Source organism: Camelina sativa, chromosome 14 (assembly GCF_030686135.1).
Source record: "Camelina sativa cultivar CO46 ecotype springtype chromosome 14, ASM3068613v1".
NCBI lineage: Eukaryota > Viridiplantae > Streptophyta > Magnoliopsida > Brassicales > Brassicaceae > Camelina > Camelina sativa.
In genome coordinates this window covers 20,802,951-20,811,384 of record NC_141893.1, presented here as the reverse complement: position 1 = coordinate 20,811,384, position 8,434 = coordinate 20,802,951, and the positions used below count along the sequence as shown (strand labels likewise).

At 40.8% G+C, this 8,434-nt stretch overlaps 1 non-coding gene across 1 annotated transcript; it reads left to right on the top strand.

The window, feature by feature from the left end:
* Window positions 1–792: 792 nt before the first annotated feature.
* LOC147928468 (small nucleolar RNA R71) lies at window positions 793–899 on the top strand. Its single transcript, XR_015581057.1, has one exon. It is a non-coding gene; the product is annotated as a small nucleolar RNA R71 (small nucleolar RNA).
* Window positions 900–8,434: the final 7,535 nt, after the last annotated feature.

Below are 8,434 nucleotides of genomic sequence, written 5' to 3'. Positions count from 1 at the left end.
GGATTTTGAACTGCTTTTCCAGGGAGTTGGGTGGGTTTTGGAGCTGAAGTAGATGCTATATTGCTCTCCATATACTTCACTCTTGAGTTAAGTCCCTCAAACTTCATATTGAGATCATTATATTGTGATGTTAACCTTTGATTCAGCTCAGCAAACTGTTTGGCTTCCTCAATTTTTCCATTGGTTTGCCCAATCAACAGTTGTTGTATCATTGCTCTTAGGTCTTGTTCCTGGCCTTGGTTAGTCTGAAACCCTGGTGGTGGACACAATTGGGGCTGGAACACTTGTTGTTGCTGCTTTGGTGCATAGTTTTGCTGTTGTTGAGGCTGAGGAGGTGGATAGACTTGGTCTTGAGGGTTGGCTACATTGGTGCTCCTATAGGAGAGGTTGTTCTGCTTGAAACCTCCACCTTGGTTGTAGCCTTTGTATCCTCCTCCTTGGTTCTGCATATAACACAACTCAGCAAACTCCCTATCTCCTTCCTGGACTGGAGCTTCTTCTTCACCAATGAAGTGAATGGTTTTTGACTGGCTTAGGAGAATCTTGTCAAGCTTCCCATTGACCATCTTTAAATCCTGCTTGTATTTGTCCTCCTGATCAGTGGAGGGGATCCTCATGGTTCTATCATAATCTTCATTATAATTACCATCTGACTGAGCAAGGTTCTCAACCAATTCCCATCCTTCTTCCACATTCTCGTTGAGGAAGTTGTCATTTGAAGCTGTATCAAGAAGCATTCTTATCTTGGGAAGCACTCCTCTATACAAAGTGCTTAGAAGGGACTCATTGCTGAAGCCATGGTGAGGACACTGAGTTTGGAATCCTTTAAACCTCTCCCAAGCTTCACAAAAGCTCTCATTATTCCTTTGAGCAAACCCAGAAATTTCATTCCTCAATCTAGCAGTCCTAGCATTGGAGAAGAACTTGGCCAGAAAAGCTTTTTTGCATGCATCCCATGTGGTTATAGCTCCAGTAGGAAGAGTCTTCTCCCATAGATGAGCTTTGTCTCCAAGGGAAAATGGGAATAGCCTTAACTTGAAGCCATCTTCACTTACTCCATTGATTTTTGTGAGGCACATATTCTGTCAAACTCATCAAGGTGATCTAGAGGATCCTCCATTGGCAACCCATGAAATTTGTTGGCTTGTATCATGGAGATTAATCCACTCTTTATTTCATAATTATTATTGACCACAGCAGGAGGCACAATACCAGCTCTTTGGTTGTGTGTGTTAGGTGCATCCCCAGCACCAATGTGTCTAGGTCTATGATCATGGTGATCTTGCTGCTCCATGACTACTTGTTCTTGTTGTTGTTGAACTACTCTTCTTTGCTTATGTCTCAAACCCTTTTGTAGCCTGTGGATGTTGTCAATAGGCCTTTGAAGACTGTCTTTGCCTTTTGACCTTGTGTGCATCAACAAACTCGACTACAGACTCGAACAGGTACACGGTCGAGCGCAGGCTCGAGTGGGTGGTCGAGTCAACTGGGAAGTAATGGCTATTTGGATCCGGCTTCTGACTCTATCAGGTGCTCGATCACGGCTCGGTCGAGTGGTGGTCGAGTGGGTGGTCGAGTGGGTACCTGAAACTCAAGACAGCCAAGCAAAGGAAGATTCAAGTTCAGTAACTTCACAAGTGCGTAAACGAACTTAATCTTAGACTAATAATGATCCTCAATGTCACAAAACAAACTCAAATGGGCAACGACGCCAAATTGAAACTGACTATTTTTTCTTCTTGGTAGTGAATGATGTATGGAATGATGACTTATGAATGAATGGATGTCAGGGTGTTTCAATTCCCCTTATGCAATTGTAGTATAAGAGGTGTCAATCCAATCTGAGTGTTTGTGAACAATCAAGATGTGCATATGAGTCTAAGTCAAGCAAGATGTAAAGGATGTTTGTCACTAACAATCCTATTATGAAATGTAAAATGCAGAAAGTAAAACTACAAGAACTAGGAGCTAAATGCAAATGGAACAGAGTGATTATAACAAACAGAAATAGAAACTATGGAAATGCAAGTATTGAACTAATGCAAGGTAAGTAATGAACAGGATACTAAATGAATGCAACAGAAATGCAACTAGGGTGAAACAGGACAAACACAAATCATAAACACAAGTTCTGGGTTGGAACTCGAGCAAGCACTCGATCGAGTGCTGATCGAGTGCAGGGTCGAGCTGGAAAAATACGCAAAACAGAGCAACACAAGAAAAACAGAGCAATACCAAAACAAATCAAACAAAGATCAAACAACAGGATTTAAGCTAAGAAATCAATAAACAAGGAAGGTCTTGAGGAGGGATTCATGGGCTGGACTATGATTGAGGTCATCTAACTTGGTCAACAAATCTCAAACAACTTGAGCTAATCTCTAGACATATATTTCTAAGACATGTTTAATCCACTCTCATGGCAAGAAACAATCAAACTCATGCATCTCTAGACTTGTTCTCACAAAGTAAAGAATCTACACAAGCAGGCATTAAGCAATATGTCAAAAATCAAACAAGACTTCTAATCTCTTAGCAAGCCTAATGATAGTCTCTAGATCTAGCCTTATCTATGCTCCTTAGACATTGGTGTGATGCTAAGAGGCTTGAAATCAGATCCTACCCTCTCAGATATAGGATCAGCATTAAGAACATCTAGCCTAGAAGAGATCTACAACAATCAAGCTTGACCAAATCAAACAAACCTCAAACACAGCCCAGCCTAACCCATCCTCAAGATCCTAAGCAACTACTCACAAGAACACATGATGAACATCAAAGTCATAAACCCAGAAAATGATGAAACTTGCATGATTAGATAGATAAAGCAAAGATCTACAATATTGAAGAAGGAATCAAACACGAATTCTTAATATCTTGAAAGTTATGGAACCAACAAAATCCAAGAATTCTTTGTTTTTCTCCTTCAAGGAGGTAAAAGATCTAAAAATAAAAGTGCAAAAGGAATAATTCCCAAAAAGGTAAAAACTAGGTTTTTGACTCTCTAAAAAGCTGGACTCTTTTGGTGGCTGCAGGTACAAGCCCTTATATAGAAAAAGTAGTGGAAGCCCTAAAAACGCTAAAAGACAAAATAGCCAGGCGGCTCGACCAACTCGACCTGGTGCTTGGTCGAGTGACCGGTCGAGTTGGCTCCTCTTGTGCTCCTTCCACTCGGTCGAGTCCCTCTCAGCACACGGTCGAGTGTCTGGTCGAGTAGGCAGTCGAGTTGGACTCCGGACCTTGGTTCTTCAGCCTAAGCTCTCTTGCTTTCTCCTCATGATTGCTTCACTTCTCCTCAGCATTGCTTCCATGCTCCTTAAGCTCCAAAATCACCTGTTTATGCATGAAAAGATGCAAATGCAATGCAACTAAACTCTAATGCAAGAACAGTCCTAAAGCTATGCAATAATGGTCAAAATGGATAGCAAAAGATGCAAAAGATGTGAATATATTAAGGGAAAACAGGGTAAAATATATGAACATCAGAAAACATTGATTCGAAGCAGTAAATAGCTATGTTACTCTTTCTAGGGTCAAAATATGTAACAATCCAATTCTTTTGACTAATCATAAAAGTTTGGGTTGAATTTGGAGTGTTTAGAAACCACTTTTACCCATTTTGTCCCAAAAGAGGCTAAAACCGAGAAAACATTGATTCGAAGCAGTAAACAGCTTTGTTACTGTTTCTAGGGTCAGAATGTGTGACAATCCAATGGATTTGACTAATTGTATGAGATCGGGATGAATTTGGAGTGTTTAGACAACACTTAAACCCGTTTTATCCCAAAACAGGCTTAAACCAAGAAAACAGGCTAAAACCGAGAGAAAAAATTGACTCGAAGCAGTACACAGCTATGTTACTCTTTCTAGGGTCAAAATATGTAACAATACAATTCTTTTGACTAATTATAAAAGTTTGGGTTGAATTTGGAGTGTTTAGACAACACTTAAACCCGTTTTATCCCAAAACAGGCTTAAACCAAGAAAACAGGCTTAAACCAAGAAAACAGGCTAAAACCGAGAGAAAAAATTGATTTGAAGCAGTACACAGCTATGTTACTCTTTCTAGGGTGAAAATATGTAACAATCCAATTCTTTTCACTAATTATAAAAGTTTGGGTTGAATTTGGAGTGTTTAGACACCACTTTTATGCATTTTGTCCCGAAAGAGGCTAAAACCAAGAAAACATTGATTCAAAGCAGTAAACAGCTTTGTTACTGTTTCTATGGTCAGAATCTGTGACAATCCAATGAATTTGACTAATTGTAAGAGTTTGGGATGAATTTGGAGTGTTTAGACAACAATTAAACCCGTTTTATCCCAAAACAAGCTTAAATCGAGAAAACAGACTAAAACCGAGAAAACATTGATTCAAAGCAGTAAACAGCTTTGTTACTGTTCCTAGGGTCAGAATGTGTGATAATCCAATGGATTTGACTAATTGTAAGATTCAGGATTAATTTGGAGTGTTTAGACAACACTTAAACCCGTTTTATCCTAAAACAGGCTTAAACCGAAAGAACAAGCTAAAACCGAGAGAACACATTGATTCGAAGCAGTAAACAGCTTTGTTACTGAGGTCTACATGCGACCTCCACCTGGCTGAGAAGAGAGTATTGGGCCGGGTAAAGTTTTTAAACTCAACAAGGCGATCTATGGCCTAAAACAGTCACCACGAGCCTGGTACCATAAACTGAGTACTACACTACTTGGGAGGGGCTTTCAAAAATCAGAGGCCGATCACACCCTCTTCACACTTCAAAGCGAAAAAGGTATAGTAGTCATTCTAGTATATGTTGATGATATCATCATATCTGGAAGTGACAAGGTAGGCATTAAAGCTACTAAAGACTTCCTTAAATCAGTATTTGACATCAAAGATCTAGGAGAGCTTAAATATTTTCTAGGGATAGAAATATATAGGTCTAATGAAGGTTTATTTCTATCACAAAGAAAATATGCCCTTGATCTCTTAAGTGAAGTAGGGAAACTTGGATCCAAGGCAGCGCCTACACCACTTGAAGAAAACTACAAGACAGGAGGAAAGGGGGAGCTTGAGGCAGCACCATTCAAAGATGTTACTAGATATCGGCGACTAGTGGGTAAGCTTATATATCTTACTATAACTCGACCTGACATTTGCTTTGCTGTGAACCAGGTGAGTCAACACATGAACAACCCAACCATACATCATTGGAACATGGTGAATCGGATCCTCAAGTATATTAAAGGTGCACCTGGACAAGGCATTTGGATGGGAAGAAATGAAAACACGGAACTGGTGGGCTATTGCGACGCTGCCTACGCCGGAGACCGTGAAGATCGCCGATCAACCACTGGATATTGCACATTCTTAGGAGGCAATCTAGTGACATGGAAGAGCAAGAAACAAAAAGTAGTATCACTATCAAGCGCCGAAGCTGAATATAGGGCCATGAGGAAACTAACTACTGAATTGATGTGGCTTAAAGCTTTACTGAAGGATCTTGGAGTCGAGACTACAAAGCCTATCACGATGCACTGTGACAACGAAGCAGCCATTCACATAGCCACAAACTCGGTATTTCATGAGAGGACCAAACACATTGAAGTCGACTGTCACAAGGTGCGAAAGCAGATTCAACTAGGTGTTACTCTTCCATGCCACACCAACACCAAAGAACAACTAGCCGATATCCTCACCAAAGCAGCTAGTCCACAAGTTTGTGAGTACATTCACTCCAAACTTGGCCTTAGAGATCTCACTCAGCCATGAGGCTTCCCTACCATGGCACCTACACTCTTTTTCCCTTATGTACAGTTTTTCCCAAGAGGTTTTCTATACTAAGGTTTTTAATGAGGTGGGTGCTCGTGAGTCCAAGCTTGATGATCATACTCGATCAAGCTTGAGGGGGAGTATGAGAACAGCACACCATGTCCATACAAGTGCACCATGTCCGTACAACCATCACATTGGGCCGTCCGTACAGTTTGGAGGCTTTATGAGTCCAGCCCGTGAAGTAGAAACCCTAATGGTGTCCCAAAAACTTCTAGATCCTTCCCCTAGGTAGCCGTTGCGAGATCAAGCAAGTGGGAGGCTGCACAAGTCAAATAATAGTCACATGTTGGGTTAAGGGAAGGATGTCGCTTTCAACCATGTAAATCGTGTATAGTATCTTAGGGAATATGCTCTAGCCGGGCCGTCCGTACAACCGTGATGTCCAAACATGTAAAGGCCCATTCGTTGTGTCACAATCCTCATAGTGAACCAAGACAAGTCTCTAGACCCTTCTATTCCTACCGTTGGCGATTCAAGCAAGTGGGGGAGAAGAAATAACATGTTAGGATAAGGAACAAGACATGTCACTTTCATGTCTTAATTACATTTAGCATCTTGTATAGAATATTCCTATTGCTTTCACATGTCTATATTTAGTTTGTATCTAGGTTCTAAATCAAGTAAGAAGTTGAATTCTTCTTGTATACTCTCTCTTACACTTCTACTCACTCACACAACCCTAAACCGCAAACTCTCCCTCTTTCACTATACTTTCTCCTCTTATCTTCTTCTTTGAATCTAAACTTACATGGTATCAGAGCCTTGTTGCTCCTAGTTCTCAATCTCTCATCCATTCATCACTTCCGCTCCTATTACTTTCCTACATTTTTGTTTCAATCGCAAGAAGCGATTTCTTTTAACCGTTGGATAAAGCTATTGACCAGCGGAGAAAACACCATGGAAGGCACCAAGACCTTGATTGTTCCAGTTACTCTCAAAGCAGAGAACTACTTGTTGTGGGCGAGGACCACAAATACGGCACTATGCGGCCGAGGGCTTTGGACCCATATTACCACGAGTGAGGCTCCAAGGGAAGAGTCCACCGTAGACGACAAAGAAGCGGTCACAAGTGGTGGAGACAAATGGTTTCAAGAAGACCAAAGTGTTCTTGCCATCATTCAAAACTCTCTTGATGCTCCAATACTTGAAGCCTACTCATACTACGAGACGGCTAAGGATCTGTGGGACACATTACAAAATGTGTTCGGCAACACCACGAATTTATACTGAGTATTTGAGATCAAGAGGGCCATTAACAACCTAAGCCAAGAAGACATGGAGTTCACCAAACACTTTGGGAAGTTTAGGTCTCTTTGGGCTGAACTTGAGATGCTTAGGCCGGCCACACTTGATCCAGCCATACTGAACGAGAGGCGAGAGCAGGACAAGGTGTTCGGTCTACTTCTCACACTAAATCCTTCTTACAATGACCTCATTAAACATATCTTGAGGTCAGATAAGCTGCCTAGTCTAGATGAGGTGTGTAGCCAGATTCAAAAGGAGCATGGCTCCATGGGGCTGTTTGGTAACAAAGGAGAACTTGTAACCGCTAACAAGGCTGAAGTAGCGGCTGCAAACAAGAGCTACTATCGGCATGATGACAAGAATCCTCCAGTGTGCGACCACTGCAAGAAACCTGGTCACTTCAAGAGCCGGTGTTGGATACTCCATCCACATCTTAAGGTTAATCGACCAGTAAACAACCGCGGAGGACCTAGAGCACATCAAGCTACCATAGAGCCTACTATCACCGAATCAAATCAGCGAATCATCGAAGGACAAGGAACTGCCCTAGCAGCGATGTCCGACCTGGTGAGGAAGTCAGATCTTGATGCCCTTATCAAAGCTCTCAAGGAAGCCTCTGGTAACTCCTATCTTGCTTTAAATCAAACTAAACCGCTTATAGTCGATTCTGGTGCATCACACCATATGATTAGTGACTCCAAGTTAATAAGTGAAATTAAACCGGCAGTTGGAAATGTGATTATAGCTAATGGTGAGAAAGTACCAGTTAAGGGAATAGGTGACTTAAAATTGTTTGATAAGACTACTAAAGCATTTTACATGCCTAGCTTTACATCAAATCTTTTATCTGTTAAGAGAGCCACCACCGATTTAAACTGTTATGCTATATTTGGTCCTAACAATGTACATTTTCAGGATATTGAGACCAGCCAAGTCCTTGGACAAGGAGTCTCTAAGGATGACTTATATGTTCTTGAAGACTTAAATCTATCTACTTCTAATGCTTCTTGTTTTAGTTCAGTTTCTGTTAAAGCAAACAATGCTATATGGCATGCTAGATTGGGACACCCTCATTCTCGCGCTTTAGAAATTATGCTTCCAAGTATTTCTTTTAAAAACAATGAATGTGAGGCTTGTATCCTTGGTAAACACTGCAAAACTGTTTTTCCAAAATCTTTAACTATTTATGAAAACTGTTTTGACTTAGTTCACTCAGATTTGTGGACATCTCCTTGTTTGTCTAGAGAAAATCAAAAGTATTTTGTTACCTTCATTGATGAAAAGTCTAAATATACCTGGCTAACCTTGTTACCTACTAAGGATAGGGTTCTTGAAGCTTTCATTAGTTTTCAAAAATATGTGACTAACCA